The sequence below is a fragment of the Hoplias malabaricus genome, unplaced genomic scaffold, assembly GCF_029633855.1.
Source record: "Hoplias malabaricus isolate fHopMal1 unplaced genomic scaffold, fHopMal1.hap1 scaffold_30, whole genome shotgun sequence".
Classification (NCBI taxonomy): Eukaryota; Metazoa; Chordata; class Actinopteri; order Characiformes; family Erythrinidae; genus Hoplias; species Hoplias malabaricus.
Window position 1 is genome coordinate 1864903 of NW_027100924.1, and position 11538 is coordinate 1876440.

General features: G+C 41.7%; 1 non-coding gene across 1 annotated transcript in view; it reads right to left on the reverse strand.

Annotated features, from left to right (window-relative positions):
* LOC136682398 (18S ribosomal RNA) overlaps positions 1 to 143 on the reverse strand; it is a 1839-nt gene extending 1696 nt beyond the window's left edge. Inside the window, exon 1 of the ribosomal RNA XR_010798629.1 lies at positions 1 to 143. This exon is cut by the window's left edge and continues 1696 nt beyond it. This is a non-coding gene — a ribosomal RNA (18S ribosomal RNA).
* Between the last annotated feature and the right edge of the window lie 11395 nt (positions 144 to 11538).

Consider the following 11538-nt stretch of genomic DNA (forward strand, 5'->3'; position numbering starts at 1 on the left):
CCGAGTAACGTGTGGAGCGATCAAAGGAACCATAACTGATTTAATGAGCCATTCGCAGTTTCACTGTACCGACCGTGTGCACTTAGACCTGCATGGCTTAATCTTTGAGACAAGCATATGTTACTGGCAGGATCAACCAGGTAGCTGCACCGTGGGAAAAGGGGGTGAAACGTCACTCCCCGCCACGTGGGTCGGCCCTACCGAGACCCTTTTCGGGGCCCCGGGTCGGGCGCGGCCGCTCTCGGTGCGTTTGTTCGGAGCAGCACTCCTTTCGGATCTGCTGTCCCGACAGAGGAGAACCAGGAAATGTCGATTCGTGGGGCACGCTGGCAAACAGGAGTGGGGCCACGAGTTCAGATGCAGAGCCCCGGACATCGCTGTGCCTGCGGCCACCGTTTTCGGACTGTCTCAGCGTAGGGGACTGGCCGCCTAAGTCTCCCAAAGATAGGTACGGGAAGGGTAAACAAAACCCATCCCTGGAAGCTGACCCGCAGCATGGGGTAGGATCCCTCTGCTTCTTTTTATGAAGCCTGGCAGGTGCCTACCCAAGGCGGGTCTGGTTTTCCGGTAGAGCAGCATCTCCACGTCGGTTGTCATCGTTCAGACACCTTCATTTCGTACTGCCCTCTGAAATCCTGACGGCCCCGCACTGGAAACGCCCATGCCCACGTTGTGCTCGGCCCGCCCGAAATAACCTCCTATGCAGAAGGGGTGCGACATGCCTGGGATCCTCTCTGACGTTGACGAGGGTCCAAGATTTCTTAACATGACATTCCTTAGCATAGAGGCGCTTGTACAAGTGTCCTTGTACCGCCCACTGGAGTTCCTGGCAATACGAAGAGGACGGAGATAAAAGGGAGATGACGAGGCACCAATAAGGGAATGTTTGGGTTGATGGAACGAGACATGATCTAATAATGGTGTACGTGACTGGGGTCCTATATATGGCTTGGATTTGTTCAATAAATTCAAGAGATAAGAGAGAATCTTTGACTGTCTGTCTTATTCCTCTCTTCTCCTCAAAGAATTCTTTGAGCGTCGATCTTTCTTCCTGGTGATACTTAATCATTAATTTTAAGTTTGCCATAATAATTAACATTCCCTAATCAGAAGCCCTGGATGAACAGAGAGGTTCGCACTCTGCTCAAAGCCAGAGATGCTGCCTTCAGATCAGGATGCAGGGAAGCATACAGCTTGGTCAGAGCTAACCTGAGGAGAGGAATAGCTATAGCCAAGCACTGCTACAAACGCCGGTCCTGATTCACAAAAAAAACAAAAGCAGATGCACATAAATGGAAAAACCTAATGCGTACAAAAGAAGGGCAAAAAACAAGACTGGTGGTCTGAGATTTCTTACCATGGCATCCCTCAGCATAGAAGCGCTCAGGGTACGAGCGTCCTTTGTACCGCCCACTGGAGTTCCTGGCAATATGAAGAGACTAATAGCTATAGCCAAGCACTGCTACAAATGCCGGATTGAGGAGCACTTTACCTCCTCTGACCCTCGGTGTACGTGGCAGGGAATACACGCCCTGACTGACTATAAACCAACTAGCTTTGTTCCATTTACCAACAGTGCTTCACTCCCTGATAAGCTGAACAACTTTTACGCTCGTTTCGACCAGATGATAATGATATCTTCAATAAACGATCCTCCACCGATGACAACCCACTTGTACTTTCCACTTCGGACGTCAGTCGCATGCTGAGTAGAGTGAATGCACGGAAGGCAGCTGGCCCTGATGGTGTACCTGGCCGTGTGCTGAGTGCTTGTGCTGTGGAACTTGCGGGTGTCTTCGCTCTCAACAGAACTACACACTGCATAACCCACCTCAATAATTTCCAAGTGCTTTAAAAGACTAGTTCTTTCTCACTTGAAATCCTGCCTGCCTGCTACGCTGGACCCACACCAGTTTGCTTATCGTTGCAACAGATCCACCGAGGACGCTATCTCAACAGCACTACACACTGCACTAACCCACCTCGCTTGGAAGCATAAGGAAGCATAAAGTAATCTAAATCTCCCTGGTAGGCGGCTGCGTCGACCTTGGACCTCAGAAAATAAAGTGGACCCACACCAGCAGATGACATGGGACACCAAACCGCCACTGACTGTGGAAACTTTACAGGGTAGCTCGAACAATGTGGATTCCGTGCCTCTCCTCTCTTCCTCCAGATTCTGGGACCTTGATTTCTATAGGAAATGGTCCTTGGTCTTCCAGGACCAAGATGGCATCGCGATCACACTGCGAGGCTCAGCGTCTTACCGGTTTTAGTGATGTTATACTTCTGTACTTAGCTATCTCCAGTTTTCTTGCGCAAATAACTCTTGCGAACTACAGTTACGACAGACAGACACTTTTGGAAATTAACATTCACTGCACAAACACCGGATTCAGCATCGGTTGGACTTTAACCAGCTTCAAAACAACACCCCTCCCCCATCTTGGACTTTCCGATCATCTTTCTTTGTTCCTGCTTCCCAAATACACTCCAGTCATGCAGAGGATTAAGCCTTCAACCAGAACTGTAAAGTTCTGGATGGATGGGGCTGACTCCTTCCTTCAGCAACAGTTCCAGCACACCGACTGGAGTGAGTATGCTGCCCGAGCCTGCACAGGCTCACACATCCACTTGGACACCTACACTAACTCTGTCCTGAAATGCATCAACAAGCGCTCAGGGTACAAGCGTCCTCTGTACCGCCCACTGGAGTCCCTGGCAATATGAAGAGACTAATAGCTATAGCCAAGCACTGCTACAAACGACGGATTGAGGAGCACTTTACCTCCTCTGACCCTCGGCGTATGTGGCAGGGAATACACACCCTGACTGACTATAAACCAACTAGCTTTGTTCCATCTACCAACAGTGCTTCACTCCCTGATGAGCTGAACAACTTCTACGCTCGTTTCGACCAGATGATATTGATATCTTCAATAAACGATCCTCCACCGACGACAACCCACTTGTACTTTCCAATTCGGACGTCAGTCACATGCTGAGCAGAGTGAATGCACAGAAGGCAGCTTGCCCTGATGGTGTACCTGGCCGTGTGCTAAGAGCTTGTGCTGTGGAACTTGCGGGTGTCTTCGCTCACATCTTTAATGTTTCGCTTGCCCAGGCAGCTGTACCATCTATCTTTAAGTCAGCCATTATTGTGCCTGTGCCTAAGCATTCTACTGCTTCAGACTTTAATGACTTTCGACCTGTAGCACTCACCCCAATAATTTCCAAGTGCTTTAAAAGACTAGTTCTTTCTCACTTGAAATCCTGCCTGCCTGCTACGCTGGACCCACACCAGTTTGCTTATCGTTGCAACAGATCCACCGAGGACGCTATCTCAACAGCACTACACACTGCACTAACCCACCTCGCTTGGAAGCATAAAGTAATCTAAATCTCCCTGGTAGGCGGCTGCGTTGACCTTGGACCTCAGAAAATACAGTGGACCCACACCAGCAGATGACATGGGACCCCAAACCGCCACTGACTGTGGAAACTTTACAGGGTACCTCGAGCAATGTGGATTCCGTGCCTCTCCTCTCTTCCTCCAGATTCTGGGACCTTGATTTCTATAGGAAATGGTCCTTGGTCTCCCAGGACCAAGATGGCATCGCGATCACACTGCGAGGCTCAGCGTCTTACCAGTTTTAGTGATGTTATACTTCTGTACTTAGCTATCTCCAGTTTTCTTGCGCAAATAACTCTTGCGAACTACAGCTACAAGAGACAGACTCTTTTGGAAATTAACATTCACTGCACAAACACCGGATTCACGCAATCTTTGACTGTCTGTCTTATTCCTCTCTTCTCCTCAAAGAATTCTTTGAGCGTCAATCTTCCTTCCTGGTGATACTTAATCACTAATTTTAAGTTTGCCATAATAATTAACATTCCCTAATCAGAAGCCCTGGATGAACAGAGAGGTTCGCACTCTGCTCAAAGCCAGAGATGCTGCCTTCAGATCAGGACGCCGGGAAGCATACAGCTTGGTCAGAGCTAACCTGAGGAGAGGAATAGCTATAGCCAAGCACTGCTACAAACGCCGGTCCTGATTCACAAAAAAAACAAAAGCAGATGCACATAAATGGAAAAACCTAATGCGTACAAAAGAAGGGCAAAAAACAAGACTGGTGGTCTGAGATTTCTTACCATGGCATCCCTCAGCATAGAAGCGCTCAGGGTACGAGCGTCCTTTGTACCGCCCACTGGAGTTCCTGGCAATATGAAGAGACTAATAGCTATATCCAAGCACTGCTACAAACGCCGGATTGAGGAGCACTTTACCTCCTCTGACCCTCGGCGTATGTGGTAGGGAATACACACCCTGACTGACTATAAACCAACTAGCTTTGTTCCATGTACCAACAGTGCTTCACTCCCTGATGAGCTGAACAACTTTTACACTCGTTTCGACCAGATGATATTGATATCTTCAATAAACGATCCTCCACCGACGACAACCCACTTGTACTTTCCACTTCGGACGTCAGTCGCATGCTGAGCAGAGTGAATGCACGGAAGGCAGCTGGCCCTGATGGTGTACCTGGCCGTGTGCTAAGAGCTTGTGCTGTGGAACTTGCGGGTGTCTTCGCTCTCAACAGCACTACACACTGCACTAACCCACCCCGCTTGGAAGCATAAGGAAGCATAAAGTAATCTAAATCTCCCTGGTAGGCGGCTGCGTTGACCTTGGACCTCAGAAAATACAGTGGACCCACACCAGCAGATGACATGGGACCCCAAACCGCCACTTACTGTGGAAACTTTACAGGGTACCTCGAGCAATGTGGATTCCGTGCCTCTCCTCTCTTCCTCCAGATTCTGGGACCTTGATATCCATAGGAAATGGTCCTTGGTCTCCCAGGACCAAGATGGCGTCACGATCACACTGCGAGGCTCAGCGTCTTACCGGTTTTAGTGATGTTATACTTCTGTACTTAGCTATCTGCAGTTTTCTTGCGCAAATAACTCTTGCGAACTACAGTTACGACAGACAGACACTTTTGGAAATTAACATTCACTGCACAAACACCGGATTCAGCATTGGTTCGACTTTAACCAGCTTCAAAACAACACCCCACCCCCATCTTGGACTTTCCGATCATCTTTCTTTGTTCCTGCTTCCCAAATACACTCCAGTCATGCAGAGGATTAAGCCTTCAACCAGAACTGTAAAGTTCTGGATGGATGGGGCTGACTCCTTCCTTCAGCAACAGTTCCAGCACACCGACTGGAGTGAGTATGCTGCCCGAGCCTCCACAGGCTCACACATCCACTTGGACACCTACACTAACTCTGTCCTGAAACACATCAACAACTGTGTGGACTGACTTTGACTGTCTGTCTTATTCCTCTCTTCTCCTCAAAGAATTCTTTGAGCATCGATCTTTCTTCCTGGTGATACTTAATCATTAAATTTAAGTTTGCCATAACAATTAACATTCCCTATTCAAATGCCCTGGATAAACAGAGAGGTTCGCACATTGCTCAAAGCCAGAGATGCTGCCTTCAGATCAGGACGCCGGGAAGCATACAGCTTGGCCAGAGCTAACCTGAGGAGAGGAATAGCTATAGCCAAGCACTGCTACAAACGCCGGTCCTGATTTACAGAAAAAAGAAAAGCAGATGCACATAAATGGAGAAACCTAATGCATACAAAAGAAGGGCAAAAAACAAGACTGGTGGTCCGAGATTTCTTGGCATGGCATCCCTCAGCATAGAAGCGCTCAGGGTACAAGCGTCCTTTGTACCGCCCACTGGAGTTCCTGGCAATATGAAGAGACTAACAGCTATAGCCAAGCACTGCTACAAACTCTGGATTGAGGAGCACTTTACCTCCTCTGACCCTCGGCGTATGTGGCAGGGAATACACACCCTGACTGACACTGACACACCCATCTCAGTTACCTCCATCGTGTATATTTGTAATATTGTACTATAGTGAGAAAGGTTTATTCTATTTTATTTCACTCAGCATGTAGCCAGATAGGCTATTTACTTTGGTGCAGTTTATTATATAAAGTTTATGCACTTTATTAACAAGTTTTCCAGTGTCTGCAGTCATCTTTCTCTAAAACTCACACAAAGACATTATTTGAACTATAATTCCAAAACACCTCAAGTCTGCCTCCTTTGTACTAATTTTGGATTGTTTTCTCACTGATGATTTGTCAAAATAGCTAAAGTTCAGATTTTAAGTAAATTTGCCTTTTGAAAAACTGCCTCCTTTGTACTAATGTAGGATTGTTTTCACAGTGCAAAAAGTGGCATATTGATTAGTCAAAATAGCTCTGATATGTTGTAACCTTATTTTAAGTAGTTTTTGTCTTTTGAAAAACTGCCAATAGGTAAAGATATTTTTACATAAATTTATACAAAAAACAACCCTCAGCTACTTGTAAAAAGGACATTTTTACTTAAACATTTAAAAACCCAAGTAAAAGAATATTATCAGGACATTTTTTCTTGTTTTAAGTCAAAATATCTCACCCCATTGGCAAAGTGTTTTTCTTGACAAGTAAATATGACTCAAATTAAACTTAAATACTATTTTTGAGCAATTTTTACTTAACTGAATTTTTTATTTATATTTCTCAAGGTTTTTGTAGGTTTCACATCAAATAATACTGCATTAGATCAACAAATATAAACTAAAAAGCTTAAATAATTCTTTATTGTGTGTATTCTAAATAAACAAGTATTATTTCATTATATTTTTGAAAGATTATAATAATAATTATCAGCAGCTGAGAAAACTGCCAAAGTACCAAAATATTTTTTATTTGTTGAGACTGTTGCCCTAAACTAAACTCCTGAAAGTCTGTGCCTGCTGTGACTCTCAGAGCTTTGTCAGTCAACACAGTTCACACTATCACCCATCCCCCCGTTTTAGCACCTAGTAGTGGCTTAATGTACATAACAAAATGTGGCCTAATGGGTTGCAAATTACCCCAGCACTGCCATTTGGCAGCCTCTGGTAGAAAAAGGGGGTATATGAAAATCCTGATAGTTCTAGTGTTGACATTCTGACTGGTGTTCGCTCAGAAGCTTTTAAATTTTTCGCTTCCACCTTAAGTAATGCAGCAGTAACATTAGCTAACTTGAAAATTTGAAAGTAAGGCGTTCGGACAAGAGTTTCAGAAGGGCAGGCTGGCTCACTGTGGTTACGTGTTTGTCGGTTTACTGGCATTATACATATATCAAAGATAGTTGGAAACTTTGTGAAAGGACGTTTGTGTTGCCTTATCAAAGTAGCCAACACTTTAAAAATGTTAATGTCTATGGATGTTGGGCATGTTAAAAGTATTAAAAACATTACAAAACACTTCAACGAATGATAAATATATACGCCATCCCAATCCCAATATATTTGCCTGTAATGGAATATATTGGAATCGGGACGTTCCGGGAGCCACCTGGTGGATTGATGCAAAAGTGCGGGTAAAAGGCCCAAACTTTGAGGATTTTTAGCTCTCACCACGTGTGCCCAGGACCCGACCCCGGGCTCTGCAAAGTAAATCGTCTAGGGGGCGCCGCGCGCTAGGCCGATAAGGTCCACCAAGCGGCGTATCATATATGTGGATTGGGATGGTGTGGTACTACGAAGAGGTAAGCAACTGCTATTTTGTCCACTAAATGGCTTTTCGGAACTAAGACCCCACCACCACCTGTTAGGTCTAAATGGAATTGTGGACCCATTTGTGGCCACATACTTATATATGTTAAGATAGGATAAATCTCCTTCAAAATTATATTGAACAAAAAAATCTGAATTAAAAAAGGGCTTTTTTCAGCAGTAAATTCAGTGGTGGTTGAAGTGAGGGGTATATATATCTATGTTTGTGTGCGCTTTTAAACGTATTTATGTTTATATAAATATTATGTTTGTATAATGTTTATACAAAATCTCATAAACATTGTTCAGAACATTAAACACTGGAATTGTTTCCGTTATTTGGTAAGTTAAGGCTTTATGTTGTTTCAGCAATAACGCCATACACCAGTTGGTGGCAGTAAAGCATCATGATTCACGAAATACACAAACTTAACGTGTTAACACGTTCATAACGCGTCAATACCTTAACGTGTTAACACGAAATTATACGCTACGTGTCAACACGGAGAATCCAACACGTTTAGAGCATAATTTAAAACAAATGAAAAAAAAACAGAGGAATTCAAGTTTATAAAGTGTATTGGACTAAAAACAATAAGCTTGTAGCCTACTTAGTGTATACTCAAATACCTACATGCAAAATTGAGCCATGCTTTGGTACTGCGTTCTTATAATGTTTTTTGTGAATTGACTACACTCGGCTCAGAGTCACAGTCAGAAAACAGCGTTGGCCCACAGCAGGCTCAGTGTCACTTTTCTGAGTGTTCTTCGTCAGTAGTCATGGGGGTCCAGGTGTAAGGAATGTCGTTGGTCTCTAAGCGTATTGGATTTGACCATGTTTTTTATGAGATTTTGTATTAACATTATACATATATAAATACGTTTAAAAGCACACACACACACACACACACACACATATATATATATATATATATATATATATATATATATATATATATATATATATATATATATATATATAAACCCCTCACTTCAACCACCACTGAACTGCTGAAAAAGCCCTTTTTTAATTCAGAATTTTTTGTTCAATTTCATTTTGAAGGAGATTTATCCTCTCTTAATTTATATATAGAAGTAGATACACATAATTAAATAAAACATGAGTAACTTAATGTATCGTTAAACATACAATACGTTTACAGAAAGAGGAGGATCTGGAAAGTTAATTTCACCATGGGTTTGTATTGACACTGTATTGTTTAGCAGTATGCTATTAAAAGAATGCACATAATTTATCAATGTCAAATCTCAGTATGTGTCACACACATAGTGTGAGAGAATAGTGATGTTTGTTTGATATACAATTATGAAAAGCTTTAGAGCATGTTATGAATGAAGTTATATAATAATATGCATGTTTACAAATTTTAAGGTACTAAACACCAGAGGTTTTTTATTGTGAAAAATTAACTTCCAGTTGCTATGGGGATCAGCTTACTAATATTGCTGTCTTCACACTGCTCACGTAGGGCTCAACGTAGCCATAGGTCAGTGCTTCGCTCACTATGTTATGAATAATTCAGATGAAACGTAGGGACTACGTTCACAAAGGATTTATGTTTCGTGTCAGCTACAGTGTGTGATGTAAATCCAATCATGAATATGTAAGTAGGCCCGTATGGATTAGTTAAATGCTGTTTTAACTACAGTAACTGAAAAATATCACTGGTGAACGAGACAAAATACATATTCAATTATAACTGATATCACAACAAAAATATAGAATTAGAAACAGTACATAAAAACCCAAACAAAGTGTAGTGTAGCGAAACTGGTGGACTCTCTCTTTGTCTGTGTGTAGATGGATATAATCTCGGTGTGGGGACTAAAACTTGTTTACAGACTCACATTTTTAGTTATACAAATACACGCATTTTTGTGTGTGTACGATTGTTTACATGTGTAAGGAAGAGACGTTATAAAAAATAACTAAATACTCTATAAAGGACTTAAATCCAGGATAATAAGTCTGAATTAATGAAGACACGGCCCCTGTGCATAACTCGTGCGGGAGTTTAAATATCATTTGATTAGAATACAACACTTTTCATGTGTTTAATGAATATATTTTTTGTTAAATATTGGTTTTAATCATAACATAAATGTGTCGCTTTGTCAGTTAGCAAAGTTACATCAGCCAGTAATGTTAAGCTACAGCCCGGTCTCACACCTACTCGTGATATAGTAATCTGCAATTCGTGACATATCGCATATTTTCAGCATGAATTGCAGTCTCCTATATATGTGACTATATCACAAGTAGGTGTGAGACCAGGTTGTAAGCTATCACTACCTCGGGATGTAAAGGTCTTCCATGTGTCTTAGCAAATTACAAATAATTAAAATAAATGTTTTACAGTTACTGAAAGACATCTACGAAGAAATGTACTGCTTAAATATAATATATAACACTTGTGTCAAATATATTGCAATTGGGATGGTTAAAGTAAAGACTTATACATTTTGGGAAAACATTTTATATAGTTAAAAAAAATACATGTTTCCATACAGCCCAAGTCCCTCTGATCCTTTTTCTGTAATTAGAAGTGTAAAATTCTACTGTCAAAAACCCATATATGTTTTTGACTGGAATATATTGGAAGTTGGATTATCAGATCTTGGCTTAGGAGTGAAATATCTTCAAAGTAAGACCAGTTTCGTCTAAGTCTGAGTGTCATCAACTCAGGGTGTGAGTTTGGAGATGATTGGAGGACATAAATTTTTTCACTTAAAAACAACTCATAGGGGGACCCCTTTTAGTTTTTTTGAGTGAAAATATTTATTCTCTCCAATCTTCTCCAAACTCACACGCTGAGTAAGATAGACCCAGACAAAGATAGACCCGTTTGTAAAAACCTCTTATGTTGTTCTGAAGCTGAGATCTGATAATCCTACTTCCAATATATTCAAGTCAAAAAAAAATATATGGATTTTGGACAGTAGAATTTTACAACTCCAAAGACAGATATGAGATCAGGGAGTCATGGGATATATGGCTAAATGTATTTTTAGACATTACAATTATGTTTTCCTAAAACGTGCTCTGATGACAATATGTAGTGATGGGACACCATCCCACTTTGAACATATTTGACACAATATATATGGTAATTGAACAAGCATCCCACTTACAATATATTTGAAGCCATAAGGATGTATGGTAATTGGACAACCATCTCATTTCCAATATATTTGACACCATCAGGATATAGGGGAATTGGACAACTATCCCACTTACAATATATTTGACACCATCAGGATGTATGGGAATTGGACAACCATCCCACTTCCAATATATTTGACACCATCAGAATATATTGCAATTGGACAACCATCCCACTTCCAATATATTAGACACCATCAGGATAACCATCCCACTTCCAATATATTTGACACCATCAGAATATATTGCAATTGGACAACCATCCCACTTCCAATATATTAGACACCATCAGGACAACCATCCCACTTCCAATATATTTGACACCATCAGAATATATTGCAATTGGACAACCATCCCTCTTCCAATATATTTGACACCATCAGGATGTATGGGAATTGGACAACCATCCCACTTCCAATATATTTGACACCATCAGAATATATTGCAATTGGACAACCATCCCACTTCCAATATATTAGACACCATCAGGACAACCATCCCACTTCCAATATATTTGACACCATCAGAATATATTGCAATTGGACAACCATCCCTCTTCCAATATATTTGACACCATCAGAATATATTGCAATTGGACAACCATCCCACTTCCAATATATTAGACACCATCAGGACAACCATCCCACTTCCAATATATTTGACACCATCAGAATATATTGCCATTGGACAACCATCCCTCTTCCAATGTATTTGACACCATCAGAATATATTA